The 16,644-nt window shown below is 44.1% G+C and overlaps 1 long non-coding RNA gene across 2 annotated transcripts in view; it reads left to right on the forward strand.

Annotated features, from left to right (window-relative positions):
• LOC307181356 overlaps window positions 1-15,486 on the forward strand; it is a 372,277-nt gene extending 356,791 nt beyond the window's left edge. For both annotated transcript variants that reach the window (XR_013826537.1, XR_013826538.1), the window contains exons 2-3: window positions 13,823-13,908; window positions 15,406-15,486. This is a non-coding gene — a long non-coding RNA (uncharacterized lncRNA). The remainder of the gene's footprint in view (window positions 1-13,822; window positions 13,909-15,405) is intronic.
• Window positions 15,487-16,644: the final 1,158 nt, after the last annotated feature.

Here is a 16,644-nt window from a genome sequence, read left to right on the forward strand (position 1 = left end):
TTTTTCAGATGGCCCTTTTGACCGGGGGGAAGTGAGACTTCATTGTAGTGCAGATTTCCTTTGCAAGCTTGCTGGGTTGGCCAAAAAGGGCGTATGCGTTTTTTCCTGAATATATTCAGGAAAAAACGCATACGCCCTTTTTGGCCAAGTACATCATTGTGGACGTTCTGCCTCTTTTCCTATGCTTTCAATGCAATTCCAGTCTACCTCCTGAAATCGGTTTCCTGCAATTCTGCCCCGCTTTCAAGTCCTCTTGGCAGCCTTACTTCAGTCTATTTTTGGACGATAGCTGTCATTTATAACTCTGCAGGTTTGTGAATTACAGTGCCCCTGAGCTCCTTTCTTCAACTCGCTTTCTTGTGAGCTGGCCGCAACACCGCAGGATGGCTTCAGGCCCTAATCTGGTTCCGGCACGGCACGCTGAGCCTTTGGTTAATTCCTCTTCCTGGTGGGAAATGAGAGTTAAATTTGCCCGTCCAGACACCTCCAGCTAGTCTCTCATTGGTTCTCGCTATTCCTGTTCATCTTCCGCAGAAATTGCAAACTGGGCCAAACAGGAGGTTAAAGGGACTGACTCTCCAAGTCGGGGGAGTGTTAGTAAAGCGTCTGGAATGTTGCACCCGAGTACCAGGGTACGAAAACTGAGACATATTTGAACACGTCTCCCGATCACATGGTTGATCATACTCTAGGTTCCACATGTATGTTTTAGCTGAAGGAAGAATACCTTAAACCTGGGTAGATGAGACCCGTGTAATGGGTACCATGCAATATGACTTCAAAGGGTCTTCATTTGCTCACCGAACCTCTCCAATCCTATCACTGCTGCGTTTATGCCCCTGTACACACGCTTGATTCTCTTTTGGAGACATAGCAATCCATAGGTTTTAAGATACTTACTTGTCAGGTACATTCTTAGGCGTTTAATATGGGGTTTTGAGTCCATTTCGTTGAGCAAGGAGTAGCTCTTGTCTATTCCATATTTGGCTTAAGGAACTTTATCTGTGCTCATTTCAATCTCTGGTTTTATGCAGCACCCCAACTCACCTTTCCCCTTAAGCAAGCATAAGTTGGTTTTCTAAATTTGAGACCCTGTTCTGTTTTGGAATGCAGTTCCTGTGTAGCCAAGTTTACATTCCGTGTATTAGTGATATCTTATGATGTTTCTTTTTCTGTGTGACTTATTTCAGTTAGAATCATCATACCTGAATCCACTCATTGTGCTGCTAAGGGCCTGATGACACAGATTTCATTGCTGAGTGATATTGCTTTGTAAGTAAATACCAGAACTTCTTTATCCATTTTTCACTTTCTGCGATGTTGAACTTGTACTGTAAACGAGGTTCTTGTAAACAGAGCCGTTCCAAACTTTGGGGTGGCTGTGTCTTTTTCATTTTAATTTCCCTAAGCTATAGGACCATAAGTTGAAGTGCCCTAGGTTCTGTTGCTTTGTTTTTTAGTTGTTTCAGGAAACACCATACACTTCTCCCAAGTGGTTCTTGGCAATTTACATCCTGCCCATCAGCATAACAAGGCTCCCAGTTCTCCATGGCCTGTCCTGCCTTTCTGGATTTTACCCTTTTTTCAGATGGCCCTTTTGACCGGGGGGAAGTGAGACTTCATTGTAGTGCAGATTTCCTTTGCAAGCTTGCTTGGTTGGCCAAAAAGGGCGTATGCGTTTTTTCCTGAATATATTCAGGAAAAAACGCATACGCCCTTTTTGGCCAAGTGCATCATTGTGGACGTTCTGCCTCTTTTCCTATGCTTTCAATGCAATTCCAGTCTACCTCCTGAAATCGGTTTCCTGCAATTCTGCCCCGCTTTCAAGTCCTCTTGGCAGCCTTACTTCAGTCTATTTTTGGACGATAGCTGTCATTTATAACTCTGCAGGTTTGTGAATTACAGTGCCCCTGAGCTCCTTTCTTCAACTCGCTTTCTTGTGACCTGGCCGCAACACCGCAGGATGGCTTCAGGCCCTAATCTGGTTCCGGCCCGGCATGCTGAGCCTTTGGTTAATTCCTCTTCCTGGTGGGAAATGAGAGTTGAATTTGCCCGTCCAGACACCTCCAGCTAGCCTCTCATTGGTTCTTGCTATTCCTGTTCATCTTCCACAGAAATTGCAAACTGGGCCAAACAGGAGGTTAAAGGGACTGACTCTCCAAGTCGGGAGAGTGTTAGTAAAGCGTCTGGAATGTTGCACCCGAGTACCAGGGGAGGAAAACTGAGACATATTTGAACACGTCTCCCGTTCACATGGTTGATCATACTCTGGGTTCCACATGCATGTTTTAGCTGAAGGAAGAATACCTTAAACCTGGAGAGTTGAGACCCGTGTAATGGGTACCATGCAATATGACTTCAAAGGGTCTTCATTTGCTCACCGAACCTCTCCAATCCTATCACTGCTGCGTTTATGCCCCTGTACACACGCTTGATTCTCTTTTGGAGACATAGCAATCCATAGGTTTTAAGATACTTACTAGTCAGGTACATTCTTAGGCGTTTAATATGGGGTTTTGAGTCCATTTCGTTGAGCAAGGAGTAGCTCTTGTCTATTCCATATTTGGCTTAAGGAACTTTATCTGTGCTCATTTCAATCTCTGGTTTTATGCAGCACCCCAACTCACCTTTCCCCTTAAGCAAGCATAAGTTGGTTTTCTAAATTTGAGACCCTGTTCTGTTCTGTAATTCAGTTCCTGTGTAGCCAAGTTTACATTCCGTGTATTAGTGATATCTTATGATGTTTCTTTTTCTGTGTGACTTATTTCAGTTAGAATCATCATACCTGAATCCACTCATTGTGCTGCTAAGGGCCTGATGACACAGATTTCATTGCTGAGTGATATTGCTTTGTAAGTAAATACCACAACTTCTTTATCCATTTTTCACTTTCTGCGATGTTGAACTTGTACTGTAAACGAGGTTCTTGTAAACAGAGCCATTCCAAACTTTGGGGTGGCTGTGTCTTTTTCATTTTAATTTCCCTAAGCTATAGGACCATAAGTGGAAGTGCCCTAGGTTCTGTTGCTTTGTTTTTTAGATGTTTCAGGAAACACCATACACTTCTCCCGAGTGGTGGTTGGCAAATTACATCCCGCCCATCAGCATAACAAGGCTCCCAGTTCTCCATGGCCTGTCCTGCCTTTCTGGATTTTACACTTTTTTCAGATGGCCCTTTTGACCGGGGGGAAGTGAGACTTCATTGTAGTGCAGATTTCCTTTGCAAGCTTGCTTGGTTGGCCAAAAAGGGCGTATGCGTTTTTTCCTGAATATATTCAGGAAAAAACGCATACGCCCTTTTTGGCCAAGTGCATCATTGTGGACGTTCTGCCTCTTTTCCTATGCTTTCAATGCAATTCCAGTCTACCTCCTGAAATCGGTTTCCTGCAATTCTGCCCCGCTTTCAAGTCCTCTTGGCAGCCTTACTTCAGTCTATTTTTGGATGATAGCTGTCATTTATAACTCTGCAGGTTTGTGAATTACAGTGCCCCTGAGCTCCTTTCTTCAACTCGCTTTCTTGCGACCTGGCCGCAACACCGCAGGATGTCTTCAGGCCCTAATCTGGTTCCGGCACGGCACGCTGAGCCTTTGGTTAATTCCTCTTCCTGGTGGGAAATGAGAGTTAAATTTGCCCGTCCAGACACCTCCAGCTAGTCTCTCATTGGTTCTCGCTATTCCTGTTCATCTTCCACAGAAATTGCAAACTGGGCCAAACAGGAGGTTAAAGGGACTGACTCTCCAAGTGGGGAGAGTGTTAGTAAAGCGTCTGGAATTTTGCACCCGAGTACCAGGGTACGAAAACTGAGACATATTTGAACACGTCTCCCGATCACATGGTTGATCATACTCTAGGTTCCACATGCATGTTTTAGCTGAAGGAAGAATACCTTACACCTGGGTAGTTGAAACCCGTGGAATGGGTACCATGCAATATGACTTCAAAGGGTCTTCATTTGCTCACGAACCCCTCCAATCCTATCACTGCTGCATTTATGCCTCTGTACACATGCTTGATTCTCTTTCGGAGACATAGCAATCCATAGGTTTTAAGATACTTACTATTCAGGTACATTCTTAGGCGTTTAATATGCGGTATTGAGTCCATTTTGTTGAGCAAGGAGTAGCTCTTGTCTATTCCATATTTGGCTTAAGGAACTTTATCTGTGCTCATTTCAATCTCTGGTTTTATGCAGCACCCCAACTCACCTTTCCCCTTAAGCAAGCATAAGTTGGTTTTCTAAGTTTGAGTCCCTGTTCTGTTCTGTAATTCAGTTCCTGTGTAGCCAAGTTTACATTCCGTGTATTAGTGATATCTTATGATGTTTCTTTTTCTGTGTGACTTATTTCAGTTAGAATCATCATACCTGAATCCACTCATTGTGCTGCTAAGGGCCTGATGACATAGATTTCATTGCTGAGTGATACTGCATTGTACGTAAGTACCACAACCTCTTTATCCATTTTTCACTTTCTGCGATGTTGAACTTGTACTGTAAACGAGGTTCTTGTAAACAGAGCCGTTCCAAACTTTGGGGTGGCTGTGTCTTTTTGATTTTAATTTCCCTAAGCTATAGGACCATAAGTGGAAGTGCCCTAGGCTCTGTTGCTTTGTTTTTTAGATGTTTCAGGAAACACCATACACTTCTCTGGAGTGGTTGTTGGCAATTTACATCCCGCCCATCAGCATAACAAGGCTCCCAGTTCTCCATGGCCTGTCCTGCCTTTCTGGATTTTACACTTTTTTCAGATGGCCCTTTTGACCGGGGGGAAGTGAGACTTCATTGTAGTGCAGATTTCCTTTGCAAGCTTGCTTGGTTGGCCAAAAAGGGCGTATGCGTTTTTTCCTGAATATATTCAGGAAAAAACGCATACGCCCTTTTTGGCCAAGTGCATCATTGTGGACGTTCGGCCTCCTTTCCTATGATTTCAATGCAATTCCAGTCTACCTCCTGAAATCGGTTTCCTGCAATTCTGCCCCGCTTTCAAGTCCTCTTGGCAGCCTTACTTCAGTCTATTTTTGGACGATAGCTGTCATTTATAACTCTGCAGGTTTGTGAATTACAGTGCCCCTGAGCTCCTTTCTTCAACTCGTTTTCTTGTGAGCTGGCCACAACACCGCAGGAGGGCTTCAGGCCCTAATCTGGTTCCGGTACGGCACACTGAGCCTTTGGTTATTTCCTCTTCCTGGTGGGAAATGAGAGTTAAATTTGCCCGTCCAGACACCTCCAGCTAGCCTCTCATTGGTTCTCGCTATTCCTGTTCATCTTCCGCAGAAATTGCAAACTGGGCCAAACAGGAGGTTAAAGGCGCTGACTCTCCAAGTGGGGAGAGTGTCAGTAAAGCGTCTGGAATGTTGCACCCGAGTACCAGGGGAGGAAAACTGAGACATATTTGAACACGTCTCCCGTTCACATGGTTGATCATACTTGGGTTCCACATGCATGTTTTAGCTGAAGGAAGAATACCTTAAACCTGGGTAGTTGAAACCCGTGGAATGGGTACCATGCAATATGACTTCAAAGGGTCTTCATTTGCTCACCGAACCTCTCCAATCCTATCACTGCTGCGTTTATGCCCCTGTACACATGCTTGATTCTCTTTTGGAGACATAGCAATCCATAGGTTTTAAGATACTTACTAGTCAGGTACATTCTTAGGCGTTTAATATGCGGTGTTGAGTCCATTTCGTTGAGCAAGGAGTAGCTCTTGTCTATTCCATATTTGGCTTAAGGAACTTTATCTGTGCTCATTTCAATCTCTGGTTTTATGCTGCACCCCAACTCTCCTTTACCCTTAAGCAAGCATAAGTTGCTTTTCTAAATTTGAGACCCTGTTCTGTTCTGTAATTCAGTTCCTGTGTAGCCAAGTTTACATTCCGTGTATTACTGATATCTTATGATGTTTCTTTTTCTGTGTGACTTATTTCAGTTAGAATCATCATACCTGAATCCACTCATTGTGCTGCTAAGGGCCTGATGACACAGATTTCATTGCTGCGTGATATTGCTTTGTAAGTAAATACCACAACTTCTTTATCCATTTTTCACTTTCTGCGATGTTGAACTTGTACTGTAAACGAGGTTCTTGTAAACAGAGCCGTTCCAAACTTTGGGGTGGCTGTGTCTTTTTCATTTTAATTTCCCTAAGCTATAGGACCATAAGTGGAAGTGCCCTAGGTTCTGTTGCTTTGTTTTTTAGATGTTTCAGGAAACACCATACACTTCTCCCGAGTGGTTGTTGGCAATTTACATCCCGCCCATCAGCATAACAAGGCTCCCAGTTCTCCATGGCCTGTCCTGCCTTTCTGGATTTTACACTTTTTTCAGATGGCCCTTTTGACCGGGGGGAAGTGAGACTTCATTGTAGTGCAGATTTCCTTTGCAAGCTTGCTGGGTTGGCCAAAAAGGGCGTATGCGTTTTTTCCTGAATATATTCAGGAAAAAACGCATACGCCCTTTTTGGCCAAGTACATCATTGTGGACGTTCTGCCTCTTTTCCTATGCTTTCAATGCAATTCCAGTCTACCTCCTGAAATCGGTTTCCTGTAATTCTGCCCCGCTTTCAAGTCCTCTTGGCAGCCTTACTTCAGTCTATTTTTGGACGATAGCTGTCATTTATAACTCTGCAGGTTTGTGAATTACAGTGCCCCTGAGCTCCTTTCTTCAACTCGCTTTCTTGTGAGCTGGCCGCAACACCGCAGGATGGCTTCAGGCCCTAATCTGGTTCCGGCACGGCACGCTGAGCCTTTGGTTAATTCCTCTTCCTGGTGGGAAATGAGAGTTAAATTTGCCCGTCCAGACACCTCCAGCTAGTCTCTCATTGGTTCTCGCTATTCCTGTTCATCTTCCGCAGAAATTGCAAACTGGGCCAAACAGGAGGTTAAAGGGACTGACTCTCCAAGTCGGGAGAGTGTTAGTAAAGCATCTGGAATGTTGCACCCGAGTACCAGGGTACGAAAACTGAGACATATTTGAACACGTCTCCCGATCACATGGTTGATCATACTCTAGGTTCCACATGCATGTTTTAGCTGAAGGAAGAATACCTTAAACCTGGGTAGATGAGACCCGTGTAATGGGTACCATGCAATATGACTTCAAAGGGTCTTCATTTGCTCACCGAACCTCTCCAATCCTATCACTGCTGCGTTTATGCCCCTGTACACACGCTTGATTCTCTTTTGGAGACATAGCAATCCATAGGTTTTAAGATACTTACTTGTCAGGTACATTCTTAGGCGTTTAATACGGGGTTTTGAGTCCATTTCGTTGAGCAAGGAGTAGCTCTTGTCTATTCCATATTTGGCTTAAGGAACTTTATCTGTGCTCATTTCAATCTCTGGTTTTATGCAGCACCCCAACTCACCTTTCCCCTTAAGCAAGCATAAGTTGGTTTTCTAAATTTGAGACCCTGTTCTGTTTTGGAATGCAGTTCCTGTGTAGCCAAGTTTACATTCCGTGTATTAGTGATATCTTATGATGTTTCTTTTTCTGTGTGACTTATTTCAGTTAGAATCATCATACCTGAATCCACTCATTGTGCTGCTAAGGGCCTGATGACACAGATTTCATTGCTGAGTGATATTGCTTTGTAAGTAAATACCAGAACTTCTTTATCCATTTTTCACTTTCTGCGATGTTGAACTTGTACTGTAAACGAGGTTCTTGTAAACAGAGCCGTTCCAAACTTTGGGGTGGCTGTGTCTTTTTCATTTTAATTTCCCTAAGCTATAGGACCATAAGTTGAAGTGCCCTAGGTTCTGTTGCTTTGTTTTTTAGTTGTTTCAGGAAACACCATACACTTCTCCCAAGTGGTTCTTGGCAATTTACATCCTGCCCATCAGCATAACAAGGCTCCCAGTTCTCCATGGCCTGTCCTGCCTTTCTGGATTTTACCCTTTTTTCAGATGGCCCTTTTGACCGGGGGGAAGTGAGACTTCATTGTAGTGCAGATTTCCTTTGCAAGCTTGCTTGGTTGGCCAAAAAGGGCGTATGCGTTTTTTCCTGAATATATTCAGGAAAAAACGCATACGCCCTTTTTGGCCAAGTGCATCATTGTGGACCTTCTGCCTCTTTTCCTATGCTTTCAATGCAATTCCAGTCTACCTCCTGAAATCGGTTTCCTGCAATTCTGCCCCGCTTTCAAGTCCTCTTGGCAGCCTTACTTCAGTCTATTTTTGGACGATAGCTGTCATTTATAACTCTGCAGGTTTGTGAATTACAGTGCCCCTGAGCTCCTTTCTTCAACTCGCTTTCTTGTGACCTGGCCGCAACACCGCAGGATGGCTTCAGGCCCTAATCTGGTTCCGGCCCGGCATGCTGAGCCTTTGGTTAATTCCTCTTCCTGGTGGGAAATGAGAGTTGAATTTGCCCGTCCAGACACCTCCAGCTAGCCTCTCATTGGTTCTTGCTATTCCTGTTCATCTTCCACAGAAATTGCAAACTGGGCCAAACAGGAGGTTAAAGGGACTGACTCTCCAAGTCGGGAGAGTGTTAGTAAAGCGTCTGGAATGTTGCACCCGAGTACCAGGGGAGGAAAACTGAGACATATTTGAACACGTCTCCCCTTCACATGGTTGATCATACTCTGGGTTCCACATGCATGTTTTAGCTGAAGGAAGAATACCTTAAACCTGGAGAGTTGAGACCCGTGTAATGGGTACCATGCAATATGACTTCAAAGGGTCTTCATTTGCTCACCGAACCTCTCCAATCCTATCACTGCTGCGTTTATGCCCCTGTACACACGCTTGATTCTCTTTTGGAGACATAGCAATCCATAGGTTTTAAGATACTTACTAGTCAGGTACATTCTTAGGCGTTTAATATGGGGTTTTGAGTCCATTTCGTTGAGCAAGGAGTAGCTCTTGTCTATTCCATATTTGGCTTAAGGAACTTTATCTGTGCTCATTTCAATCTCTGGTTTTATGCAGCACCCCAACTCACCTTTCCCCTTAAGCAAGCATAAGTTGGTTTTCTAAATTTGAGACCCTGTTCTGTTCTGTAATTCAGTTCCTGTGTAGCCAAGTTTACATTCCGTGTATTAGTGATATCTTATGATGTTTCTTTTTCTGTGTGACTTATTTCAGTTAGAATCATCATACCTGAATCCACTCATTGTGCTGCTAAGGGCCTGATGACACAGATTTCATTGCTGAGTGATATTGCTTTGTAAGTAAATACCACAACTTCTTTATCCATTTTTCACTTTCTGCGATGTTGAACTTGTACTGTAAACGAGGTTCTTGTAAACAGAGCCGTTCCAAACTTTGGGGTGGCTGTGTCTTTTTCATTTTAATTTCCCTAAGCTATAGGACCATAAGTGGAAGTGCCCTAGGTTCTGTTGCTTTGTTTTTTAGATGTTTCAGGAAACACCATACACTTCTCCCGAGTGGTGGTTGGCAAATTACATCCCGCCCATCAGCATAACAAGGCTCCCAGTTCTCCATGGCCTGTCCTGCCTTTCTGGATTTTACACTTTTTTCAGATGGCCCTTTTGACCGGGGGGAAGTGAGACTTCATTGTAGTGCAGATTTCCTTTGCAAGCTTGCTTGGTTGGCCAAAAAGGGCGTATGCGTTTTTTCCTGAATATATTCAGGAAAAAACGCATACGCCCTTTTTGGCCAAGTGCATCATTGTGGACGTTCTGCCTCTTTTCCTATGCTTTCAATGCAATTCCAGTCTACCTCCTGAAATCGGTTTCCTGCAATTCTGCCCCGCTTTCAAGTCCTCTTGGCAGCCTTACTTCAGTCTATTTTTGGACGATAGCTGTCATTTATAACTCTGCAGGTTTGTGAATTACAGTGCCCCTGAGCTCCTTTCTTCAACTCGCTTTCTTGTGACCTGGCCGCAACACCGCAGGATGGCTTCAGGCCCTAATCTGGTTCCGGCCCGGCATGCTGAGCCTTTGGTTAATTCCTCTTCCTGGTGGGAAATGAGAGTTGAATTTGCCCGTCCAGACACCTCCAGCTAGCCTCTCATTGGTTCTCGCTATTCCTGTTCATCTTCCGCAGAAATTGCAAACTGGGCCAAACAGGAGGTTAAAGGGACTGACTCTCCAAGTCGGGAGAGTGTTAGTAAAGCGTCTGGAATGTTGCACCCGAGTACCAGGGGAGGAAAACTGAGACATATTTGAACACGTCTCCCGTTCACATGGTTGATCATACTCTGGGTTCCACATGCATGTTTTAGCTGAAGGAAGAATACCTTAAACCTGGAGAGTTGAGACCCGTGTAATGGGTACCATGCAATATGACTTCAAAGGGTCTTCATTTGCTCACCGAACCTCTCCAATCCTATCACTGCTGCGTTTATGCCCCTGTACACACGCTTGATTCTCTTTTGGAGACATAGCAATCCATAGGTTTTAAGATACTTACTAGTCAGGTACATTCTTAGGCGTTTAATATGGGGTTTTGAGTCCATTTCGTTGAGCAAGGAGTAGCTCTTGTCTATTCCATATTTGGCTTAAGGAACTTTATCTGTGCTCATTTCAATCTCTGGTTTTATGCAGCACCCCAACTCACCTTTCCCCTTAAGCAAGCATAAGTTGGTTTTCTAAATTTGAGACCCTGTTCTGTTTTGGAATGCAGTTCCTGTGTAGCCAAGTTTACATTCCGTGTATTAGTGATATCTTATGATGTTTCTTTTTCTGTGTGACTTATTTCAGTTAGAATCATCGTACCTGAATCCACTCATTGTGCTGCTAAGGGCCTGATGACATAGATTTCATTGCTGAGTGATATTGCTTTGTAAGTGAATACCACAACTTCTTTATCCATTTTTCACTTTCTGCGATGTTGAACTTGTACTGTAAACGAGGTTCTTGTAAACAGAGCCGTTCCAAACTTTGGGGTGGCTGTGTCTTTTTGATTTTAATTTCCCTAAGCTATAGGACCATAAGTGGAAGTGCCCTAGGTTCTGTTGCTTTGTTTTTTAGATGTTTCAGGAAACACCATACACTTCTCCTGAGTGTCTGTTGGCAATTTACATCCCGCCCATCAGCATAACAAGGCTCCCAGTTCTCAATGGCCTGTTGCCTTTCTGGATTTTACACTTTTTTCAGATGGCCTTTGGACCGGGGGGAAGTGAGACTTCATTGTAGTGCAGATTTCCTTTGGAAGCTTGCTTGGTTGGCCAAAACGGGCGTATGCGTTTTTTCCTGAATATATTCAGGAAAAAACGCATACGCCCTTTTTGGCCAAGTGCATCATTGTGGACGTTCTGCCTCTTTTCCTATGCTTTCAATGCAATTCCAGTCTACCTCCTGAAATCGGTTTCCTGCAATTCTGCCCCGCTTTCAAGTCCTCTTGGCAGCCTTACTTCAGTCTATTTTTGGACGATAGCTGTCATTTATAACTCTGCAGGTTTGTGAATTACAGTGCCCCTGAGCTCCTTTCTTCAACTCGCTTTCTTGTGACCTGGCCGCAACACCGCAGGATGGCTTCAGGCCCTAATCTGGTTCTGGCCCGGCATGCTGAGCCTTTGGTTAATTCCTCTTCCTGGTGGGAAATGAGAGTTAAATTTGCCCGTCCAGACACCTCCAGCTAGCCTCTCATTGGTTCTCGCTATTCCTGTTCATCTTCCGCAGAAATTGCAAACTGGGCCAAACAGGAGGTTAAAGGGACTGACTCTCCAAGTCGGGAGAGTGTTAGTAAAGCGTCTGGAATGTTGCACCCGAGTACCAGGGGAGGAAAACTGAGACATATTTGAACACGTCTCCCGTTCACATGGTTGATCATACTCTGGGTTCCACATGCATGTTTTAGCTGAAGGAAGAATACCTTAAACCTGGAGATTTGAGACCCGTGTAATGGGTACCATGCAATATGACTTCAAAGGGTCTTCATTTGCTCACCGAACCTCTCCAATCCTATCACTGCTGCGTTTATGCCCCTGTACACACGCTTGATTCTCTTTTGGAGACATAGCAATCCATAGGTTTTAAGATACTTACTTGTCAGGTACATTCTTAGGCGTTTAATATGGGGTTTTGAGTCCATTTCGTTGAGCAAGGAGTAGCTCTTGTCTATTCCATATTTGGCTTAAGGAACTTTATCTGTGCTCATTTCAATCTCTGGTTTTATGCAGCACCCCAACTCACCTTTCCCCTTAAGCAAGCATAAGTTGGTTTTCTAAATTTGAGACCCTGTTCTGTTTTGGAATGCAGTTCCTGTGTAGCCAAGTTTACATTCCGTGTATTAGTGATATCTTATGATGTTTCTTTTTCTGTGTGACTTATTTCAGTTAGAATCATCATACCTGAATCCACTCATTGTGCTGTTAAGGGCCTGATGACACAGATTTCATTGCTGAGTGATATTGCTTTGTAAGTAAATACCACAACTTCTTTATCCATTTTTCACTTTCTGCGATGTTGAACTTGTACTGTAAACGAGGTTCTTGTAAACAGAGCCGTTCCAAACTTTGGGGTGGCTGTGTCTTTTTGATTTTAATTTCCCTAAGCTATAGGACCATAAGTGGAAGTGCCCTAGGTTCTGTTGCTTTGTTTTTTAGATGTTTCAGGAAACACCATACACTTCTCCTGAGTGTCTGTTGGCAATTTACATCCCGCCCATCAGCATAACAAGGCTCCCAGTTCTCAATGGCCTGTTGCCTTTCTGGATTTTACACTTTTTTCAGATGGCCTTTGGACCGGGGGGAAGTGAGACTTCATTGTAGTGCAGATTTCCTTTGGAAGCTTGCTTGGTTGGCCAAAAAGGGCGTATGCGTTTTTTCCTGAATATATTCAGGAAAAAACGCATACGCCCTTTTTGGCCAAGTGCATCATTGTGGACGTTCTGCCTCTTTTCCTATGCTTTCAATGCAATTCCAGTCTACCTCCTGAAATCGGTTTCCTGCAATTCTGCCCCGCTTTCAAGTCCTCTTGGCAGCCTTACTTCAGTCTATTTTTGGACGATAGCTGTCATTTATAACTCTGCAGGTTTGTGAATTACAGTGCCCCTGAGCTCCTTTCTTCAACTCGCTTTCTTGTGACCTGGCCGCAACACCGCAGGATGGCTTCAGGCCCTAATCTGATTCCGGCACGGCACGCTGAGCCTTTGGTTAATTCCTCTTCCTGGTGGGAAATGAGAGTTAACTTTGCCCGTCCAGATTCCTACATGTAATCTCTCATTGGTTCTTGCTATTCCTGTTCATCTTCCGCAGAAATTGCAAACTGGGCCAAACAGGAGGTTAAAGGGACTGACTCTCCAAGTTGGGAGAGTGTTAGTAAAGCGTCTGGAATGTTGCACCCGAGTACCAGGGGAGGAAAACTGAGACATATTTGAACACGTCTCCCGTTCACATGGTTGATCATACTCTGGGTTCCACATGCATGTTTAAGCTGAAGGAAGAATACCTTAAACCTGGAGAGTTAAGACCCGTGTAATGGGTACCATGCAATATGACTTCAAAGGGTCTTCATTTGCTCACCGAACCTCTCCAATCCTATCACTGCTGCGTTTATGCCCCTGTACACATGCTTGATTCTCTTTCGGAGACATAGCAATCCATAGGTTTTAAGATACTTACTAGTCAGGTACATTCTTAGGCGTTTAATATGCGGTGTTGAGTCCATTTCGTTGAGCAAGGAGTAGCTCTTGTCTATTCCATATTTGGCTTAAGGAAGTTTATCTGTGCTCATTTCAATCTCTGGTTTTATGCAGCACCCCAACTCACCTTTCCCCTTAAGCAAGCATAAGTTGGTTTTCTAAATTTGAGACCCTGTTCTGTTCTGTAATTCAGTTCCTGTGTAGCCAAGTTTACATTCCGTGTATTACTGATATCTTATGATGTTTCTTTTTCTGTGTGACTTATTTCAGTTAGAATCATCATACCTGAATCCACTCATTGTGCTGCTAAGGGCCTGATGACACAGATTTCATTGCTGAGTGATATTGCTTTTTAAGTAAATACCACAACTTCTTTATCCATTTTTCACTTTCTGCGATGTTGAACTTGTACTGTAAATGAGGTTCTTGTAAAGAGAGCCGTTCCAAACTTTGGGGTGGCTGTGTCTTTTTGATTTTAAATTCCCTAAGCTATAGGACCATAAGTGGAAGTGCCCTAGGCTCTGTTGCTTTGTTTTTTAGATGTTTCAGTAAACACCATACACTTCTCCCGTGTGGTTGTTGACAATTTACATCCCGCCCATCAGCATAACAAGGCTCCCAGTTCTCCATGGCCTGTCCTGCCTTTCTGGGTTTTACACTTTTTTCAGATGGCCCTTTTGACCGGGGGGAAGTGAGACTTCATTGTAGTGCAGATTTCCTTTGCAAGCTTGCTTGGTTGGCCAAAAAGGGCGTATGCGTTTTTTCCTGAATATATTCAGGAAAAAACGCATACGCCCTTTTTGGCCAAGTGCATCATTGTGGACGTTCTGCCTCTTTTCCTATGCTTTCAATGCAATTCCAGTCTACCTCCTGAAATCGGTTTCCTGCAATTCTGCCCCGCTTTCAAGTCCTCTTGGCAGCCTTACTTCAGTCTATTTTTGGACGATAGCTGTCATTTATAACTCTGCAGGTTTGTGAATTACAGTGCCCCTGAGCTCCTTTCTTCAACTCGCTTTCTTTTGACCTGGCCGCAACACCGCAGGATGGCTTCAGGCCCTAATCTGGTTCCAGCACGGCACGCTGAGCCTTTGGTTAATTCCTCTTCCTGGTGGGAAATGAGAGTTGAATTTGCCCGTCCAGACACCTCCAGCTAGCCTCTCATTGGTTCTCGCTATTCCTGTTCATCTTCCGCAGAAATTGCAAACTGGGCCAAACAAGAGGTTAAAGGCGCTGACTCTCCAAGTAGGGAGAGTGTTAGTAAAGCGTCTGGAATGTTGCACCCGAGTACCAGGGGAGGAAAACTGAGACATATTTGAACACGTCTCCCGTTCACATGGTTGATAATACTTGGGTTCCACATGCATGTTTTAGCTGAATGAAGAATACCTAAAACCTGGGTAGTTGAAACCCGTGGAATGGGTACCATGCAATATGACTTCAAAGGGTCTTCATTTGCTCACCGAACCTCTCCAATCCTATCACTGCTGCGTTTATGCCCCTGTACACATGCTTGATTGTCTTTCGGAGACATAGCAATCCATAGGTTTTAAGATACTTACTAGTCAGGTACATTCTTAGGCGTTTAATATGCGGTGTTGAGTCCATTTCGTTGAGCAAGGAGTAGCTCTTGTCTATTCCATATTTGGCTTAAGGAACTTTATCTGTGCTCATTTCAATCTCTGGTTTTATGCAGCACCCCAACTCACCTTTCCCCTTAAGCAAGCATAAGTTGGTTTTCTAAATTTGAGACCCTGTTCTGTTCTGTAATTCAGTTCCTGTGTAGCCAAGTTTACATTCCGTGTATTACTGATATCTTATGATGTTTCTTTTTCTGTGTGACTTATTTCAGTTAGAATCATCATACCTGAATCCACTCATTGTGCTGCTAAGGGCCTGATGACACAGATTTCATTGCTGAGTGATATTGCTTTTTAAGTAAATACCACAACTTCTTTATCCATTTTTCACTTTCTGCGATGTTGAACTTGTACTGTAAACGAGGTTCTTGTAAACAGAGCTGTTCCAAACTTTGGGGTGGCAGTGTCTTTTTGATTTTAAATTCCCTAAGCTATAGGACCATAAGTGGAAGTGCCCTAGGCTCTGTTGCTTTGTTTTTTAGATGTTTCAGGAAACACCATACACTTCTCCCCAGTGGTTGTTGGCAATTTACATCCCGCCCATCAGCATAACAAGGCTCCCAGTTCTCCATGGCCTGTCCTGCCTTTCTGGATTTTACACTTTTTTCAGATGGCCCTTTTGACCGGGGGGAAGTGAGACTTCATTGTAGTGCAGATTTCCTTTGCAAGCTTGCTTGGATGGCCAAAAAGGGCGTATGCGTTTTTTCCTGAATATATTCAGGAAAAAACGCATACGCCCTTTTTGGCCAAGTGCATCATTGTGGACGTTCTGCCTCTTTTCCTATGCTTTCAATGCAATTCCAGTCTACCTCCTGAAATCGGTTTCCTGCAATTCTGCCCCGCTTTCAAGTCCTCTTGGCAGCCTTACTTCAGTCTATTTTTGGACGATAGCTGTCATTTATAACTCTGCAGGTTTGTGAATTACAGTGTCCCTGAGCTCCTTTCTTCAACTCGCTTTCTTGTGAGCTGGCCGCAACACCGCATGATGGCTTCAGGCCCTAATCTGGTTCCGGCACGGCACGCTGAGCCTTTGGTTAATTCCTCTTCCTGGTGGGAAATGAGAGTTAAATTTGCCCGTCCAGACACCTCCAGCTAGTCTCTCATTGGTTCTCGCTATTCCTGTTCATCTTCCGCAGAAATTGCAAACTGGGCCAAACAGGAGGTTAAAGGGGCTGACTCTCCAAGTCGGGAGAGTGTTAGTAAAGCGTCTGGAATATTGCACCCGAGTACCAGGGTACGAAAACTGAGACATATTTGAACATGTCTCCCGATCACATGGTTGATCATACTCTAGGTTCCACATGCATGTTTTAGCTGAAGGAAGAATACCTTAAACCTGGGTAGTTGAGACCCGTGGAATGGGTACCATGCAATATGACTTCAAAGGGTCTTCATTTGCTCACCGAACCTCTCCAATCCTATCACTGCTGCGTTTATGCCCCTGTACACATGCTT

Source organism: Stenella coeruleoalba, assembly GCF_951394435.1.
Source record: "Stenella coeruleoalba genome assembly, contig: scaffold_141, whole genome shotgun sequence".
Lineage (NCBI taxonomy): Eukaryota > Metazoa > Chordata > Mammalia > Artiodactyla > Delphinidae > Stenella > Stenella coeruleoalba.